At 38.1% G+C, this 18,938-nt stretch overlaps 1 protein-coding gene across 5 annotated transcripts in view; it reads right to left on the minus strand.

Moving 5' to 3' along the window:
• Positions 1-18,938, minus strand: part of LOC121386944 (nephrin-like) — a 211,023-nt gene that overhangs the window by 130,940 nt on the left and 61,145 nt on the right. For 4 of the 5 annotated variants that reach the window (XM_041518001.1, XM_041518000.1, XM_041517997.1 and 1 more), the window contains exon 2: positions 13,463-13,529. The gene's annotated coding sequence lies outside the window, so the exon portion shown is untranslated. Of the gene's footprint in view, positions 1-13,462; positions 13,530-14,755; positions 14,810-18,938 lie in introns of those variants that run through there. The other variant, XM_041517999.1, reaches the window with a different exon arrangement.

Genomic DNA, 18,938 nt, shown 5'->3' on the forward strand with positions numbered 1-18,938 from the left:
CGGATACCCATGTGTGCAAAATATCCGTTCCATGCTTTCTATCAGTTTTTCTGAAGTAGTTGTTTTCAAAATATCTATCTCGAAATAACGACTATAGTAATCCACTACCACAAATATGTAATTCCCATCTGGTAATGGTCCCAGTAAGTCTGCTGCTAATGCCTGCCATGGTCCTGACGGCAATTTTGTTGACTCGATAGGTTCAGGATGTTCCGGTTGACTAACTAACTGACATCCATGACATGATCTGCACTTGTATTCCATATCACGATCTGCTCCTGGCCACCACACTTTACTGCGTAACCTTTGTTTGGATTTTACAATTCCCTGATGACCTTCGTGTGCAAGATCTACAACCTGCTTTTGCAGTTTTCTTGGAATGACAATCCTTGACCCTCTCAGAATTAGCTGTCCAAGTACTGTCAATTCACTTCTGACCTGTTTATATCCATCGGGAACATCAGTCCAAATTCCATTTTGAATACATTCCCGTAGTTTTATCATCTCTGGATCAACAGCTGATTTTCGTTCTATGAAACCAATCGGAATACTCTTGGGGCTGAGTTTTCTGCAACAAATCGGATATACTCTTCTGCAACAGAGTCGTTCTCTAGTACCAAAGTTTTCGTGAGTCTCGACAGTGGATCTGCAATGTTCATATTTCCAGGAATATGTTGTACTTTGAACGTGTATGGTTGTAAACGAAGTACCCATCATTCAATACGTGCACATGGTTTTGACTTGGTAGAGTATATGAATTCCAATGGTTTATGATCCGTCCCCAGTTCAAATGTCAATCCATAAAGGTAAGTATGAAACTTCTCACATGCCCATACCAGTGCTAATGCTTCTTTTTCCGTCTGTGAATATCTTCGCTCCACATCAGACAAACTCCGACTTGCATAACTGATGACTCGTTTTTTCCCATTTTGCTCCTGAATCAACACTGCACCCAAACCTACAGGGCTTGCATCTGCAATAACTTGTGTAGGTGCATCTGCATCATAGTATCCCAGTATTTCTGCTTTTGCTAATCTCCACTTCAACTCCTGGAAACTTCTAGCTTCTTTGCTACCTCATTCAAAAGTTTGTCCTTTTCTTGTAAGTCTACGTAATGGCTCTGACACAGTCGCCAGGTCGGGAATTAATTTTCCACTGATATTTACCAATCCCAAGAAACTTCTAACCTCACTAGCCGTTTCAGGTTCTCAAGCTTCTACAACTGCTTTCACTTTCTCATGTGTTGGTCCAATTCCCCAAGATGACAGTTCATGTCCCATGTATGTCAGTTTTGTCATGCCAAAATGACATTTCTTCAAATTCAAAGTTAGTCCCAAGTCTAGGAATCTTTTTAAGACCTTCCTAACTCATTGATTGTGTTCTTCCACAGTTGGAGCATGAACAATCACATCATCTAAGAAATTACTTACTCCTTCACAACCTTGGAATGCATGTTGAATAACACGTTGATACATCTCCGGTGCACAACTAATGCCAAATATTAACCGCCGATACCGATAGAGACCCTGATGTGTAACAAAGGTTGTTATCTCCCTTGACTCTGGACTTAACTCAATCTGATGATAAGCCCACTTTATATCCAGTTTGGTGAAAATGTTACTTTGATTCATATCTTGTAGGACTTCATCGACAGTAGGAATTGGATGTCGCTCTCTGATCACTGCAGTATTTGCTTGTCTCATATCCACACAAAGACGTATGTCCCCCTTTTCCTTTGGGACAATGACAACAGGTGATACCCAGGGTGTTTGCCCTTCCACTCGTTCAATTATCTCAAGTTTCTCTAACTCCTCAAGTTTTCTGGAAAGTTTATCTCTCAACTGGAAAGGAATTCGTCAAACTGGTTGTGCCACTGGGTTCACAGTTTTATCAACTGGAATCTTTAACTGAAAATTCTTTAATTTTCCCAATCCACGAAAACACTCTTCAAATTCCTTGACGAATTCTTGGTCAGTTTTTATCAAATTTACTGGAATACCAAGCTGTAAAACACCAAATTGTACTGCAGTTTCTTTTCCAAATAAAGGCTGTCCCTCACCTTCAATGACGACAAATTCCACAGATTGGATTTCTTTACCGTTTATTGAAACATCCGCTGTGAAAGTACCTGCTGTTTCCAACGGTTTCGAACTACCATATGGATATAAGAGTTTCTTAGTCTTTTTAGACAAACATTTTATCCCCTGCCGTTTCAGATTTTCCCAGAGTTTTCGATCTATCACATTGCAACTGGCTCCAGAATCGACAATAAAATTTAGTTCGACACCACCAACTGTTGCAGTTGCTTTTTCTGTATTCTCCTCAGATTGTAGGCTGAAAGCAAAGTAATGATCGTCACCTTCATGCTTTACCTCTACATGACATACCACTGGCTTGAATTTCTGCCTAGATGTACCACCATGTTCCTGTTTTCTTGATTTGGTTTTGCATACTTTCTCAAAATGTCCCATTCTGTGACATTTTCTGCATTCTTTATTACGTGCTGGACATCCTTTATCTTTACTGATATGACCAATCCTACCACATCGATAACACGTAACTTATGGCTTGATATCCTCAATACCTTTCCTCCCTTGAACTTCGGTTTTCTGATAACTCATCTTTCTCACTTGAATTCTATTAACTTCTGTTTTCATACCTTCAATACTTTGGGCTTGTTCTTCTGACAATTCCATTGCCCTGCCAATCTCACACAGTTGTTCCAGAGTAAGTGTTCTGCCCTTTTCCAGTAACTTCCTTCTCAAATTATGAGACCGGCCTTTTTCGATAACTTGGTCAACTATTTGCTGATTTAATTTGTCCCCAAATTCACATGTTTCTGCTTCTTGTCTTAGTCTAGTAATAAATTGTTCTACTGTTTCTGATTAACCTGTGGAATGAAATGTTGATCCAACGCCAACATTGCTTTTGCATACACATTTTGTCCCCCCTCGCGTTCGTCAAGCGTATAAAATATGTCCTGAACATCCATCCCAGCACAGTGTAACAAAAGAGCCTTTTCCCTCTACATACAGTTTGAAAGCTCATTTCCATCATTTCCAACGTGGTCTTATTTTCGACGCCTCGCCGTTACACTCGAATGGAGCAATTCCTCCCAAATCGGTAAGAATAGAGACCGCCATTGTTCTAACAATGTCGATAAGACATCTTCATCGCCATTTGTTACGTTTCTTAGTATGGATGACCTGGATTTAACTCTTTCACCCCTACAGGCCGGTATACCGGCTTACGATCGCCGAGTCCTTTCACCCCGACAGGCCGGTATAGCGGCTTGTTACACCTGTTCATATTTGGCGCCGAGTGACGCGGCGTTATTATAATTAGCTGAAATCTCGCGCGACCATAAACACTCAGTAATGGCTGCGCCCATGTTTTTCCGAGTTTGCTAATAGTTTTTCAAAGTTTTTATCATTGTTTTGGTCATATTTAACCATGGATTCATGTGAACAAGATTCACGTGTTGGAAGTAATGGCGGAGATTCGGATGATGAGTTTTCAGACGATGAAATGTGGGACAATATGGATTTTGGCGAGTTTGATTTGATCGAGATTGGTGAGCGAGAACTGCCAACATGGAAGACAGCGATGCCGACGATGACTTGCAGGATGACTTGCCACTGTTTTACCATGCACCTGCATTTACCTGGACAGGTGAGCCATATCTGGTGAGGTGCCGATCAACTTTTACAACAAATCCGGGCCCCGTGAAAATGTTTGATATAAACACAAAGGCCATTGATTATTTTTCCTTGTTTTTATTCAAATACAATCTTTGAAAAATTGTAGATTTTACAAACATGAATGCCACCAGAAAAAGAATGACAGATCCCGGAAACACAAAGGAGTGTGGTAATGTGACATTCAGGAAATGAAAGCCTATTATGGCGTACATGGACATAGTAAACTTGTGACAGAGATGAATTGTACTTACCAAGGTACAGAATATCCCTTTATCCGGACTGAAATTCCTAAAATATTTTCAAGAGACTCATGCAAATACGCAGGTACCTGCACTTTTCGGATGACGCCACAGTAAATCACAATGATAAACTGTTTTAAATTTTGCTAATGATCGACAACTTGCGTCATGCCTTCAAAGCAAATTATGTTCCACATGAACATATTTCGGTGGATGAAGCTATGATTCCATTCAAAGGAAGGCTAAGTTTCAAACAATATATGAAAGATAAACCTGTTAAATTTGGATTGAAAATGTGGGTCCTCGATGGAGTTACCGCTTACTGTCACAATTTTGATGTGTATGTTGGTAGATTTACGAAAGGTGTCAACAAGTATTTTGGTCTGAGTGGTCAAGTTGTGATAGCACTGACAGAACATCTTCAAAATGAAGGAAGAACTGTGTACACCAGATAACTTCTATACAAGTCCAATTCTCGCTCATTACCTGGAATGGACATCTGCGGCACAGTGAGATGTCACAGGAAAGGTTTTCCTGTGGAATTGGGTAAAATCAAAGGCCGAGAAAACCGACAACCCCGAGGCCACATGGAATGGCGACAGAGTGGTTCACTAATCGCCCACAGTTGGAAAGACAATCGTACTGTGTACTACCTTAGTACCGGTCTCATACCTGAACAGGAAGGACTGACAACAACAAGAAAAAGAAAGATGGCACCAGAGTGGAATTCCCCTGCCCCCAGCCTCGTCGCAGTAATCGACCGAATGGACCAGATGACGAGACTGAATAAACAGAAGAAGACAATGCGATGGTATAGGAGAGGCGAGCACAAACTGCTTGAAATATCAACATACAACGCTTACATCATAGAGGGACACACCATCGACCACGATCTACCTGGGAAGAGACGGCGAGACTGTTATCTTTCAAGCTGGACTTGGCGCATCAACTCATTGAAGGTTTCCAAGGACGACAAAGAGCTGTGCTGGGTCGACAAGAAGTGATGCATCAAACGCACTGATTCGACTAGATGGGAAAAATCATCTACCTGTGCCAGGTGAAGGTACAAAACCTGTGTTATGTGTGTAACTTGAAGCATAAAGTTTATAACAATGCAAATCCTGGAGTGCACTACTCAGAAAATCCCCACAAACAGAGAAAGACCTCCATGAAATGTGACAAATGTGATGTGTACTTGTGTTGCAACCCCAAAAACACCTGTTTTAAAGATTTCCACACCCAAGTACACCTGTAGAGTACTGGAACTCTTCATGTAAATAATTGTGTTAACTGTAAATAATTATGTGTGTATATATTTTGTGTGCAAAACTGTTATTTTCTGTGTTGAAAAAGACTGATGAACAGTATAAATATTCTTTGGAACTTTGGAAATGTTCAGAACCTGTAATTAACCTGAGCATCCTGTAAACTGTAAGTACAACTTTAAAACTATGTTTGAAATGCTGTTTAACTAGGCACAATTTATTAATCAACATTGTATTTGTTTTTACACTTTTTCTCTATTTAATTTGTGAATATATGAATGATATGCAAAATTTACCTGTATTTACCTGTTTATTACCTGCTGGGTTATATTATTTCAAAATATTAATATTTTAACAGGCTAGCCTTTCTCCTTTCTGAAAATGTATAGTTTGTAACCAAAATTACTGACAATTTAATCAATTTTAACCCTTATCCAGTTTGACTCAAAATGTGCTATTTAAACTCAGTGTGCAGGGAAATAACACACATCACATACTTAGTGGTGAAAGAGTTAACCACAAATGACAACAAACACGAGATTCAACTCACAACTTGTATTCCCCGGAAACCGGATGTAAAACATAACAACCAATTCACAATCACCTGAACAGACCACTAATTCGGGCCTTAACACAACACCGATTCTGACTGTGCAATACACTACACTATTCATGCCAGGATTTGGGGGTTAGACTAAAGCACTTAAAATCATCAGAATCACGTAAATGTATTTCATTTTAAAGTCTAAGTAAGGTGCATACCCTCAGCCCCGCTCTTAAATTACAGCTAAATAACCTCTAATACTAGATCTATATATAGTGGATATACCAGTCATGGGGCACTGGTTGGAACAGGAAAACATTTGTTTAGTATAGAACAAGACAATCTGTTCTACAAATGTATATATTAAATTAGATTTGAAAAACCATGCTTATAGAACTGTTCCTGAATTGATCATACAAAGAATCAAACCTGCTCGAATGGACACCTCAATTAAACAGCCACTTTTTTAATGGACCACCTTTCTTTTCTCCGAAATTATCTAATATAAATCATCCTGTATTAAGCACCTTTTTATTCTCTCAAATCAACTAATATAATTACAAACTGACCATATTAACCTTCTGAGTACTGCAGGCGAGATATCTCGCCCGACGTCACGTCAGTCGACATACTGTACACTGTATACAGTGCATTCCCCAATTCATATTTCCCAACGTTTTGCACACGACACTCACTGGAAACGGAAATATAATAAAAGAAAAAAGATTTTTTTTCAAAATGGTGGCTTTTGTTTTGATTTTTTCAATTGAAAATACCTTGAAATTTTGAGTTCAAAAAGTGGTTTTCGGCAAGTATTTTCGCTTGACAACAATGGCGGCACGTCGCGGTCATTTTCAGGGATCGATAGCTGATTGTGACAACTAATTTGATAATAAATTTGATAGTTTTACCAACAACGAAAATTACAAAATATTGCAATATGAATCGTAGTTCGGGTTTAAAAAAAAATTCTGGTCAGAAAACCACTGTTATCGGGAATAATGGACATAAATACTGGACAGCTGGCCACAAATGCCCATAAGTAAATGCAACTTTTTCGATTTTTTGCCTAATTTTAATCACCTTTAGCCGATCTAAAAATAATAAAAATTACAAAAAAAGACACGAAAATAATACTTACCGATTCATATATGAACTTTATTTCATGTATTTATAAAACATTTAAGTGAATATATGTGAGTAAAAATTATAAACCTGTACCCACTCAACGTAAAGGTTAAGCAATTGCCGGTCTTGAAAGCCTACCTTTTTATTCTCTTAAATCAACTCACACACATAATACAAACTGACCTGTATTAAGCAGTCACCTGTTTTAAAAATACCATCTGTTGATGCTCCCTTTGGTGGCTGCTAGCTTATCACAGATATGACTGTATATACATTTTTGTAACTTTGCATGTGCTGTAAAATCCTTAAACTTAATGCTTTAAAGCAGCATATCTTGTTCCAAGCACAATTAAAGGAACTCTTTTGGAAGCAGCACAGCTAATGTGGATTAAGAGCGGTACAAACAGGTATGTGTATACAAGAGGAGATAAAAACTGGCTGGAGTGTGTATTATGAGACGGTGCCTGCGTGTGTGCTACTATTCCTGGAGAACAACCTCAAAGACAAGGTGTTTAACAAGACTATACATTCTTCATCTTTATCTACCTGTTATAAGATGCAGATGTTCAAAGAAGTAAACCTCTGCAAGTTTGAATCCAGGATAAGACAAGAAATATGTTTCCGGTATCCAGTAACATACATTTAGTGGATCTAGGTAAGAAAGACAATGGATGTAAAGACAAAAAATAAGACAATAAAACTGGAATTTCATGAAATTAAAATGTCGCTCCTATCAAAAACCATCGATCTATGTTCATATCAATCAGGGCTTCTAGATTATGGTAGCCCCACTCCCATGGCTAGTGATATTCAATGTTGGGCTAGTAAATAACTACTATTGCCATGCCCGACAGGGCTTCTAGATTGTGGTAGCTCCACTCCCATGGCTAGTGATATTCAATGTTGGGCTAGTAAATAACTACTACTGCCATGCCCGACAGGGCTTCTAGATTGTGGTAGCCCCACTCCCATGGCTAATGATATTCAATGTTGGGCTAGTAAATAACTACTACTGCCATGCCCGACAGGGCTTCTAGATTGTGGTAGCCCCACTCCCATGGCTAGTGATAGTCAATGTTGGGCTAGTAAATAACTACTACTGCCATGCCCGATAGGGCTTCTAGATTGTGGTAGCCCCACTCCCATGGCTAGTGATAGTCAATGTTGGGCTAGTACATAACTATTAGTTCCATGCTTGACGGTTAGTGAAAAACAAAGTTGTCAAATGCTGCATTTAAGTCTGTTTTGTTAATGTGAATATCCTGCGCCTCTTCCCTAAATCTAAGGGTTTTTAAGCTCTATCCCCGTCTTTAGGTGACATATCCGATTATTAGTAAAACTGTATTTACTTAAAGTAGGGCTAATGAATGTTTAACAGTGGCTACAAAACACTGATCCCATGGCTAGTGGATTTAAATAAAAATTCTAGAAGCCCTGTCAATGCATGTTAAAAAAATATATTAAACATTTGTCTTTAAAACAATAATTGTTTTTTTGTTTTTTTAATTTAATAATTTTTTGTTTTGTTTTTAGGTCATACATGGAGATGAACATTCAACTCAGTGCATGTTAACAAAATATATAAAACACTTTTCTAAAAGATATGTTTTGGGGTTTTTAACAGAAGAACACATCAGTACCAAGGACTCACAGTGTTACAACATTTGTAAGAATTAAAACACACACTGAATCTAATTTTTATTACCGTACATTACATATTGCTGAATTTAAAAGCTACATAAAAAACATTAAAATACCACCTACATGACGAAGAACACAAGCTGCATGACAACAAAATCTTTTTTCACAAGATGCTACAGCCATACTTTGGCACAGCACAACTTGGAATCTTAAATCAACCTTAAAAAAACCCTGCTTTGCTGTAACCCAATTTGGAATCTTACATGTATATCATCCTTCAAAAAAACTGCTTTGCTATACAAGCCAATCCACCATATTGATGTGTGGTAGGTGCATGCACTTGTACATGTACATGTGTGAGTAATATATTTATTTACTCATTTTATTATAGATCTCATGTATACAGAAAATCGTCATTAGTTATATTTAAAAGGTACAGTTACAATAAGTTTAACAAAACATGCTTTCACATACTCAATACTGTATATCTTCACCTTGGCACAGTACAATTCGGAACCTATTACACACAATAGCTCAGGGCTCGAAATGCAGTAGCTTCAATATGAATTGCTACAGGTTAAGGGCTTTACCGATGGCAGGTTCTCATCACTGAACAAAAATTATTGCTGTCCGTTGTAGGGATACTTTTTGGTTTTTAATTCTGTGTTTATTTGTTGCAAGAAGGAAGAAGGAAGAAAGGAAGGAAGGAAATGTTTTATTTAACGACGCACTCAACACATTTTATTTACGGTTATGTGGCGTCAGACATATGGTTAAGGACTGCACAGATATTGAGAGAGGAAACCTGCTGTTGCCACTTCATGGGCTACTCTTTCTGATTAGCAGCAAGGGATCTTGTATATACACCATCCCACAGACAGGATAGCACATACTACGACCTTTGTTACACTAGTTATGGAGCACTGGCTGGAATGAGACATAACCCAATGGGTCCACCGACGGAAATCGATCCTAGATCAATCGCACATTAGGCGAGTGCTGTACCACTGAGCTACGTCCCGCCCTAGGTAGAGGTGGGAGGTAGCTCAACAATGGAACAATCACGGATGGTACAGCAGATCATATGATCTATTCTCCTCAGCAGATCCATCAATTGTTTCTAATTCAAACCAGTGTTCCAAGCATGCATGTATATCAAAAGGCCATGGTATGTGTTGCCCTGTCCTCTTGAAACCCATGTAAAATACTATGGATTTTTCATTTCACTCTCTAGACTGTTTTACAATAACCATTATATTAGACACCTACCACACACAAGAGCTATCAGCTGAGCAAAATGTTAATGTAGACTTTTTTCTCAGCTGTTGGCTGACTAACAATTTTATCGCACACGATGAGCTAAGTGCTGAGTAGTTTGCTTAATAATGACTGTAACAAATGATGTCACTCTGATGCAAGTTTTGTGTTTCCAATGGTCAGCTGTTAAATTCAGCTCATGGTGAAACGTTTGCCATGCATGGCCAAAAATATCAAACATGACAGATACATGCAGGGCTCGAAACTCACTAAAAAAATATGGTGGCCTAAAGAATAATAATGGATGTTGGTAAATTATAGTAAGAGAACCACAAGCAAGATTTCAATGTGGAATACAAATATTAATGGTGACTCATGTGTTGTAGCTCTAAAGAAGATCGCCCACATAATATTATTTGGGCAACTAATCCCAATATTTTTTAAATATTTAAACTGCCCAAATGGAAAATTGGTTGTATTTGGCGACCTGGTCACAGGCCGTTTCGAGCCTGACATGTATATTATCCTCACAACCATGCGAGGCTAAAAACTCAGTGAAATTACCTGCACATGAGAAGTAACTTTTTGCTTAGCTGATACATGTAGCTCTTGTGTGTGGTAGGTATGTGTTAGACACCTAATAGACGCAGCATAACATACTAAAGTGTCATTAAACACATTTCTTATTTCTTATACACCCACTGGTGAGAACATCAATCGTTATTTTCCATAACACTTACTGTTAACACATATACGTGTGATAACAATTTAAAGACAAATGACTGGCTGTTCCTAGGTGATGACCATGCATGTCGCTAATGCCATTCCATCCAATGAAAAAAAAGCACAATCGAAATTGATCATTTTGTGACGTATATCAGCATGCAAGTTACTCTGAAATTGACGTATATGTGACACATAAGTTATCAAAAAGCTCCAGGGCCGTAAATAGGTTTGAGTTCAAAAAGGCATTCAAATTTATTTTAAAACTGTTTTTTGAGGATATGTCAGAAATAGTGTACTGCATTCGTGTCCATTAGATACCATTTATCTTACAAACCTTTGTTTAAAAATGTATCCAACTCACTTTTGCTTCTTAGATATGTTTTACAACTTGTAAAATAAATGAAATCTAGTGGCCACTCATGTAGTACATGCTCTATATCCTTTCCATTATGTTAAACAGCATAAAATATGTTATGTCATTTAAACATGTACTACTACATGTATGTCTTTCATTAATTACGTTAGACACAGCTTAAAATGTGCTAATGACTTAGCGTGTCATTCAACAGACATTCCCATTTCCATTCCTTCAGCACCGATGGGTTGAACAAGTTATCCCCTTTGGTCACCTATATCTGGCAGGGCAGCAAAGATCAAAGAGCAATGAGTCAATCTCTATTATGGTATGCTGCCCACTGCAATCTTTGGGTGAAACCTATGGTGATTGACTTACAAGCGTTTAATCTCGTACCACATTGTGAGCTGTAATGCTTGTTGTTACTTGCTGTGGTTGATGAACGAAAGGCAATACCAGCTAACAAAGCACTATACAGACAAATGTTATGTATCCACCTCACATGTGGCATACTGGTACAGATCCACAATTTCTTGAGGAGGGGTAAGGGATAGGGGAGTGTCCAAAAAACACTTATACATGAGAATAACTAGAAAAGTAAAACATTTCGCTCTTATGGATAAGCACTTTAGATTGAGTGAAAAAGACATTTGGAAGAAATGTTTATGTGGGGGGGGGGGGGGGGGGGTCCAAAACCAGTTATATATTTTGAGAATAAATAGAAAAGAAAAACATTTTGCTCTTATGGATAAACACTTTAAAATTAGTAAAAAGGAAATTCAGAAGAAGTGTGGGTGTCATGACCCCCAAACCCCGCTGGATCTGTGCTTGGGCATGCATGTATAAAGTGTTGTGAATTAGGTACAGTTAAAAGTCGAAGTTGAAGTTTAGTTGAAGTTGGGGGTTTTCAGGCCATAGCATTTCAAATTTCATGGGAAAAACACTCTTTCAGTTCCGTGCCTTGTGATCATGGGAACCTGTCAGACACTGTTTTATTATATACATATTATTTTTGTTGAATAGTCATACTCAATATAATAATCATGGAAAAGAAATATTGGTTCCGTGATATTACCGACACGGTACTGGAAACAATCGTTTCCATGAAATCCGAAGACCTGTATTTAAAGACACCACTGGAGCACATTGATTTATTAATCATTGGCTATTGGATGTCAAACATTTGGTATATTTTTACTGATAGGATTAAAGGAAACCCGCTACATTTTCCCATTAGCAATAACGGGATCTTTTATATGTATTTTCCCACAGACAGTACTGCACATACCTCTGCCTTTGAACTGGTTGGAACATGAGTAAAAAAAAAAAAAAATCAGAGAATGGATCCACTGAGGTGGTTTGATCCTACGATGCAAGTGGGAACAATTAAGACACATATATAGAAAATAACTAGTTAATGACGTCGGATATCTGCTTTATTCTGTGAAGGTAAGAATGTGAGATGTCTCATTTAGCATGATAACGTAGATATCTTACATCATTAACTAGTTATTATCTTTAATCTGCCGACCATAAAAATTAAGGGGAAAAGCTATTATTTCTGTTATTTCAGCCACATTGTATGATACCTAGAGGTCAAATAAGCAAATTTGTAATATAGCTATGCGTGACATGTCACATGAGTGACGTTAAAAGTCATATCCTGCTAGTAGCAGGATAGGACTTTGCTTTATCTGTCATCATATTCTGTCAATAGAAACGGTGGATGCAGGATAAATGTATGTGCATGCATGTACCAGTTATGGAGTACTAGTCTAGACAGGAAAGCTCCCAAGTCCATCACACATCAGGCGAGCACTCTACCACTGAGCTAGAGGCTAGCATAAACCAATCAGCCAGTGACAACCGAAGCTAACGTCTGAAATCCAGACCCAATCACAGCAGACTTATTATAGCAACACATCTTTTTCCAACAGACATACATTTTTTTTTTTTTTTACAAAAACCCAGTGACAGCTTTGACATAGCGCCTGAAAAGTGCTAGCTGGACCGATTTAGAAACACTTATCATCAAAACTACACATGCATCTTCTGGCTTGTACAAACTGCTAATAACTCTCACTGTTCTATTAAATTCCCCATACATTTACAGTCTAGATTTAAGACTTTAATAACGTCTTGAGACTTAACTTCATAGCACTATCTGTGGACAAACTGCATCTGCATGACATGATTAATGATTTGAGTCTAGACTCTAAAGATTTTATAAGCACGGACCCTGACCCACATGGATGTGATAGGATAGGAACCATTCTAAACATCAGTGAGCACTTCGCCACAATATCTATGTACTGAACATAACCATAGAAAATATTTTAGCTTCCTTCAGGATTCAATGTTGCCATGATGGAATGTACCTGAAGCATGAAATCAAGGACCCAACATGGCTCAACATTAACCTGTCCTAGAAGACTACTCTCTCTCCATTTTCGTTTCTGTTAAAAAAAAAAGTAATTAACCAATGTTTGACATCTAATTGCCGATGATTAATTAATTAATGTGCTCTAGTGGTGTCATTAAACAAAACAAACTTTAACTTTAACATCTATTAATAAGATCATAAATATAGATAGACATAATCATACCTGCTGAAAGCTGAAGACAGGAGAGAAGAAAAACTTGTGAATGGATGGAAGTCTTCAATTGCAAAACCTAAAATATAAAAATATACTGTTTACAAACACATACATCAACACACTTTGAGACACTGTTCATTGCATGGTACCCAACAGAGAAAACCCACTACCACCACACAGGCTACTCTTACCATGTAACAACAGCTTGATATCTTTTACATCCAGGAGAGAACATACATTTAACAACACCACAACACAATATAAACTATAGTTGAATCCAAATGGCTTGAACCCTGTCGGTGCTCGAAAAAGTGTTTGACCCATCGGGTAGTTTGACGTAACCATTCGGTCAACATCGTGTAAGTTTAACTCAGGAATTTGTTTTTAGTTCGAGCATTGCGGTGTATTCTACTCGACCCTAGTTCGACCCAACGAGATTTTACTGTATATGTGTATGGCTATTTTGTTTTTCACAGAGGAAAACTCGCCACTGGCACATAGGTTACCCTTATTCAATAACAGTGAGGAATCTTTTATGTGCACTTTTCCATAGACAGGACAACACCAACCACAATCCTTCATGTATAATTTTTGATACATTGACCAATCTTTTACATGCACTTTTTCATAGACAACTGCACATACGATAATATTTCAGGTACCATTTCTGAGACACTTGTTGGAATAGAACAATGCTGGTCCACCGAGAACGATCAATTCTAAAACCCACGACACCTCAGGAAAGGAAAGGAATGTTTTTTTCCAATATATTTTCCAGGAATTATGACTCAACCCTTCCCCATTTAGGGTTTCTGCCAGAGGGTAAAATGGGTATGGCGCCATACCCAAACTTATTTGCAGATTTAATTTTTTTTAGTTGACCTTTTGACAAAATTAATGACTCTTACCATTACTGTATGATTTTCTACCCCCTAACCCATTTTCTTTCTGGTGGAAGCCCCCCATATCCCCCATCGACTGCAGTTGCATTCACCACATACATTGTAAATATTCAATTTCATAACACCATACCCAAAAATTTGTCTCTGGCAGAAACACTGCCATTGAAGTTCAAATGCCACAGTCTAGATCCCCACTGCTAACATTCCTGCACACATGCCTGTAGCACATATTATTAAACTACATGTTTATTTGATGCCTGAATACATGTATATGGCTACTGTAACACTTGGTCAGGACATAACACCTCAAACGATTGATCGAAGGCTCTATACCACTGAGCTATAGTTCCCATCCTATCCACAAAGACGTGAAAAACAAACATCGTAATTAATTAATCACCTAATTCACTTGTAGTACAAAGAGTTCCACACCATGCAGTCAGTCCTGCCACTGGAAAATAAGGGACGTATTAATTATCGTGAAAACTGTCATTACTTTGGAAACACATTAACGTCACGTTTATGATTTTTCTGCTTGGTCATTTTCATTTAATCAACTTTTTTTTCCTCCCTCGAGTGCTGGGATATCAGCAGTCTTTGGTGTATGTACTGCATTTTTATGATAATGGACTCATTAAGTGGAAGTAATTTCCACTTCATTTCAATTAGTTTCATGCTTACAGAGTTACGTTCCTGACACGCTGTCCTTGGCACAACTACACCTCATCTATCTGGTCTATATGACAATGTATATCTAAGACAAAGGCTATTGGTTACTGTCTTGGCCAAAATTCTCTGGTGAAGTCAGAGGTTGTATGTCCATGACAGGCATGCTTGAAAAGTTTTCCAATGGACATATGTTAAAAATTACCCACACCCACCTACACCCACCCAAACCCATATGATTACTGAGAGATATATGTACATGTATGTGTGTAGTGTAATGGCATTGGTTAATACAGAAAAATATTCCGAGCCCTAATTAAGACTATTTCTTACACACCCGTTGGTGAGAACACCATGCATTATTTTTGGTAACACATGGGTTGTTAACACACGAATGTGTATTAACAATTTCATGACATACGACTGGCTGCTCCTAGGTGATGACCAGGTCACCAATGCCAAGCAGCCAGTGAAAAGCAACACGGTGAAAATAGATTACATTGTGATGTATAGTTAACCTGACAATCATGTGTCTGTGACGTGTAAGTTCGCTACAAATGCAACGGCTGTAAATAACTTTTAGTCCAAAAAGATGTTAAAACCTGGTATTTGCAGATATGTAAGAAATAGAATAATACATTCATGTCCGTTAGATACCATTTATCTCACAACTCGTTGTTTAAAAAAGTATCAAACTCGCTTTCGCTCGTTAGATACATTTTAAAACAACTCGTTGTGAGATAAATGGTATCTAACGGTCACTCATGTATTATTCTCTATATATAGTCGAGTTGTCCAGGACAAATTGTTTCGGATATAAGACAAGTAAACTACATTCTAACAACTTGTCCAACCAGACAAGTCAATTATAAATTACAACTTATTGACTAAATGCTCAGATTTGTCAACAGAAACATTTGGGTGGAACAATGATATATTTCAGACAAGTCAACTAAAAAAATTACAAAATTACCAAATGCTCCACTTTTTCAACAGAAACATTTGAGTGGGACAAATTACATTTCAGACAGGACAGGTAAAAATAAACAGGCACATGTCCTACAGCAAAAATAGCTGCTAAGACATAAAGTTGAGTCATGATTTGGAATTCCTGTAAGGGACATGTTTCAAATGTGATCTCATGTGGGGCAGCTAGGATTCAATGAAACTGCCTCTCACCTCCCCATGAGATCATTTCTGAAACTGCCCTAAGAAATTGGAACACCTCCACGGATCCTCGCTTGCCCAATAAACAAGCACGTAACATGTAATAAATAAACATCTGATAATGAATTTCACAACCATAGCTCTTGGCAATGATTAATCCACAAGACATTACCAGACCAATTTAATGTATGCTTATGCAATTGCACTGTACATGTAGCCTCTAGCTGGCATGATGATGCTGGTTTTAACAACTGTAGGTAATCAGATACTGTTGTATTATTTTATCACTGTACAACTGATGGATGAGCAACAGTGTGTCAGAAAATGAAATCATATTTATAAACATGTACAGATCAAACACTAAAATAGACAGGGAAAGCAATCTGCACTGACTTTTGTTTTGAAAAACTCAGGAGTAAAAACAATGTACTTCTAAAAAATGTTAGGGTAGAGAAGAGGGGCAGGGCAAAAATAACTGAAAATAATTTACTGAAAGCTGAAGTTTATTATTTAAAACATGAAAACAAATGAGGAAAAAAAAGAAGAAAAAAGTTTGTTTTGTTTAACGACACCACTAGAGCACATTGATTTATCAATCATCGGCTATTGGATGTCAAACATTTGGTAATTTTGACAAATAGTCTTAGAGAGGAAACCCGCTACATTTTTCTATCAGTAGCAAGGAAGGGAGGAAATGTTTTATTTAACGACACACTCAACACATTTTATTTACAGTTATATGGCATCGAACACATGGTAAATGACCACACAGATATTGAGAGGAAACTCGCTGTTGCTACTTCATGAGCTACTCTGTTTGATTACCAGCAAGGGATCTTTTATATGCACCATCTATATGGATCACTTCAGTATACTAATATTAAAGCCGCACACCCTAGTTCCATCCAGCGAAAATAAATTATAATTTGGTTAATCTACAAACCTGTAACACACTTAGATCACGTTTTTATCAAATGGAGTGAAAAAGCAGGTTTTATATCGATAAATACCATGGGAATCCCCATGTCCCAATTGCCCCATGTCACCAGTAGATGTCGCTCGAAGCACAACAATGCCTATGTCACGACACATTTCACAGACTTGGGGTGCGTTCCTTTCACCTCTCCTGGACATGTTCCAACTGTTCTGTCCTGGTTGTATCCCCTCTCCAGATATCGTAAGACTTAGCAAAATTATTGGTTTTAAGGGTTTGTAACGTTTTGTATTGAGACACTTACTTGTCTGAACTTTACTGTTACTGAAAATGTTCACGAACTGTGAAGAAAAATCTCACAAATGAACAACAACAAATCGGATGTTGATTGCGCGAACCGTGCACGAGAAAACAAACCGAACCAAAATGATAACGGTGTCACGTGGTATACCAACGTCTGTGACATTGAAATGGAAATATCCCCTCTAAAAATAGATTAGACCTTGTCTGCTCAACGGTTTTTTCTCAGACACGCGTGAGTTTTTCAGAAATACGAAAAATGCATTTTGTGGTATTACAAACACCAGGATTACCAAAAAACACTTCAGGTGAATGGAAATGTATATTCTAAATAATAAACGGTAAGTAAAGTGCAATTTTATTTGTGAAAAAATGGGTTTAATAGCGAAAAACAACGCCGTAATGGTTAACAACTAGCCGTAACTAGGGTGTGTCCCTTTAAGGAAGCCAAGAGAGGTTTTGTTTGTATTTTAAGTGCAAATGGTCTGAGGCTACAAAGGATATTTTATATTCAAATCCCACCAGACAAGACAATACATCCCACAGCAGTTGGTGTACCAGTCATGGCGCAATGGCTGGGACTGAGGTGGGGGGGGGGGGGGGGGGGGGGGGTATGGATCCACCAACGAGGGTGTACATTACAAAATAGTTAACATAAAAATAAAAACTCTCAGGATATACAATCAAAAGATGATATACAGCAAATGTTAAAGATAAAAGTATATGTACAAGTATGGATCAAGGAATTTTTATAGGGTAGATCTACAAACAACTGTGGAAGTCAAATATTAGTGGTGAATGCGCTAATAAAAAAAAGTGGAATTAAAAAAATATAATTTGTCATAAGCACAGGGGTACGGACCCTCTCAATGCCCCTTGGATCCACGCCTGATGTAGGTCTGTACACATTTACCCTGTACACATTTACCCAAAAAAACACAAAACCCTAACAAGATGCAGACAGCAACTATGGAACCTAAAGCCATGTTCATAGCACTTGCACATTCTAGACATTCCGACCAGCACTTTGATCCTGCAAGTCAGACCATCCCACCTGTACACCCAGGAAGAGAGAGACAGCGGCTGGGATATAGACTCATCAAGAGAAGAAACACAAATATTTCTATATATGAGCTGTCTCATGCAAAAAAAACCTACTAATTGGCTAAAATATGTATGTAGATATTTTTTGTAATTAATAGGTAACAACCAAAAAACCAACATAAATCTCAGGTATTAGCACTCTGTCTTAATTAGGGGCGGGATGTAGCCCAGTGGTAAAGTGTTCGCTTGATGCGCGGTCGGTCTGGGATCAATCCCTGTCGGTGGGCCCATTTGGCTACATCTCGCTCCAGCCAGTGCACCACGACTGGTATATCAAAGGCCGTGGTATGTGTTTTCCTGTCTTTGGGATGGTGCATGTGAAGGATCCCTTGCTACTAACTGAAAAAAGTATATACACACCTTCCAGCACAGGTAGGTGTACAAAGCAATTCCTGCACTGGCTGCAACCTGG

The sequence above is a fragment of the Gigantopelta aegis genome, chromosome 12 (assembly GCF_016097555.1).
Source record: "Gigantopelta aegis isolate Gae_Host chromosome 12, Gae_host_genome, whole genome shotgun sequence".
In the NCBI taxonomy this organism is placed as follows: Eukaryota; Metazoa; Mollusca; class Gastropoda; order Neomphalida; family Peltospiridae; genus Gigantopelta; species Gigantopelta aegis.